Raw genomic sequence first — 2,521 nt, 5'->3', positions numbered from 1 at the left:
AGCTCATGGCATGGCCTATTAAATGGGTTTAATTAGGCTACTATGTTGATTGTTTTCTGACTTGAAGTAGCCTCCTCGTTGGCGCAGCGCATGTATATGCTTCAGTCATTAATGATTGAAAACACTTCCTGTGCTGCTCTTAATTGAAAAAAAAGAAAGGAAGGTGTTTCTCCGAGTGCACGAATCCATTTCAGCGTTGTGTTTGTTTTTGATAAGTTGGTTTGTCACATAAGTGCGGTAGGCTACAAGTGCGTGAGTAGAGGCACTTTTCAGCTTTTCTTGCGATAGGCTATGTGTTGACGGGCAGGCCGGCAGGATGCGGCCTTGAATATAATGTACTGTCACTGAATCAGTCAACGTCGTTCAGTGTGCAGACGCTCTGACCGACGCAGAGTGTAATTTGTCAACATGAATGACTGAACGGACGAGATAGCCTGGGTATAGATCTGCCTTTAACGTCTTTATATTGGCCTGCATCGGATTGAACCGTTTTAAAATACTTTTACTTGACCACATGATTTATTCCACAATGTTATAGGCCTACATAGGCTTCATGATTAAACTATGACCAGGCTACAAGTCCAAAAAGCAATTTTATTACAAGTGAACATGCTTGAATATGGCTTTTAAGCACACAAGAATAATTGTTAAATACACAAGATTAAGCAATATCACACTTAAAAGCAAGTGCGGGTTATCAAAAGATACAAAGAAGTTGTTGGCAAACGATTTAAAGTGTTTATAGGCTATTCTCTTAGCAACACACGTGGGCGGTAAGTTTACAGGATACAGTGTGGAGTGACTTAACCTGTTATCTACAATATTCAACAGTGAGGAAACGAAGCGAAGGCTACACATAGGAGAGATGCAATTGAAACCGCCTTGATGGAGAAGGTGAGATCGCTACCCTGCAACAGCTTATGGCGAAGTCAGATAAACATGTAGAACGCAAATACTTAAGCGACCTCTTGTTGAATCAAATTCTGGGTTTTTCCTCCTGCAGCATAAATAGCCTAACTTAAGCGACCTTGAAGCTGCACTCAGCTCTGACTGTTCGCTGATGTTTAAAAACTTTCACACCACTGTTTCCACCAACCTGTAGAATCTGCCACCTTGAACACCTGCTTTCTCCCTCAAGAAGTCTTAAATAAAATATTCCCATTCCTCGTCCGCTGAACAGCTTGTATAGAACAGTTTTAAATTGATAGATAGGCTACGTGAAAACTTGTCCGTTTTCATCTACTTATGTGTTATTTAGTGTCACTGTAGTGTTACTGTAGTCATATTGGTAGCCCAATGTCTGACATCCACATGGCTATAATAGGCCTATCGAACAGCTTTGAAACCAGTTAAAAAGACGACCGTGCTCGACATAACGCAGTCCTGTCAGCCCACGCACACACGTGAAAACTCTAATGATCTTACCGATCTATAGAGGCCAACAGATATGTCACATTAACTCCAAGCACTCTTCTTGAGTATTTCCATTTTATTAGCCCTTTGCGTTTTCTCCATTACATTTATGTGGAAACCTCAGCTTCTATTCCTTTTGCAGATTCAAGTTATCATTCACCCAGTGTCCACTTCATATAGGTAGCCTGGCTACACCTGTACATCACAGCATGATGCAACTAAACTAATCTGCCCTAAAGTCGAATTTTCTGTTCCCTATACAATAATATTAATTATTGTAGCCTATTTATTGTGTAACCTAATTTAGGCTAATAATAGGTTTTAGCATAGGGCCTATTTTACACTGGACTGCATTCTATTTAAAGGTATATCTAATTTTCTGCCTTCACCTCTCTTAACAGGGTGGGAATTAAAATACGAACACACTTAAATGATGCAATCCAGTACAACAGCTATTTTCAGTATGACCCCAGTAATAAATAGGCTATACAACTGAATATTACAAGCACGTAAAAAAAGCTCGCCAAAGTGTCCTCGAGATTCATCTAGCAGCCCTGTCGAGTTATCTGTGGGCTTACCCTTTATTATTTTGCATGAAGAAAATAAATACATAGTTATTATAGTATAGTTATTTTTTTATCATTATTTCTAGTTGGTATTGGCCTAATAGCACTGCAGCAGCGGAGGGCAAACAATGACCCTGTCATATTTACCCCCTCAATACGCGCTCTAAAGGGGTCGAGGTCGCTCAGCGGGGGAAACTTGTCCTTTTCAGCATAGCTTTTGTTCTCCGGCTTATTCGTTTTTCCAACCAAAGCTCTTCATCCATCCTATTTGTACTTTTTTTGTTTGAACCCCCATGGCTTGTTGTTTACAAGGTTAAACCGGAACTCACTGGGTGATCTTTAGAGAACCTCGCCCTCGAAGTAGTTTGTTCCATGGAGCAAACAAATCAACAGCGGGCTGTTTGTTTGTTTATTTATTGGTCAGCTCATTGTGCAAGGCCATGCATGTATATCAAAATACTATTTTCCCCACAGTATTCCCCAACCTTGTAAATAGGCTGTAACTATATCGAGGCTTTTCTGTGTGCAATTCGTTACAGGCC

The sequence above is a fragment of the Ammodytes marinus genome (genome assembly GCF_949987685.1).
Source record: "Ammodytes marinus genome assembly, chromosome: 15".
Taxonomy (NCBI): domain Eukaryota; kingdom Metazoa; phylum Chordata; class Actinopteri; order Uranoscopiformes; family Ammodytidae; genus Ammodytes; species Ammodytes marinus.
The sequence above is the reverse complement of the archived record's forward strand: the minus strand, read 5'-3'. Positions refer to the sequence as shown.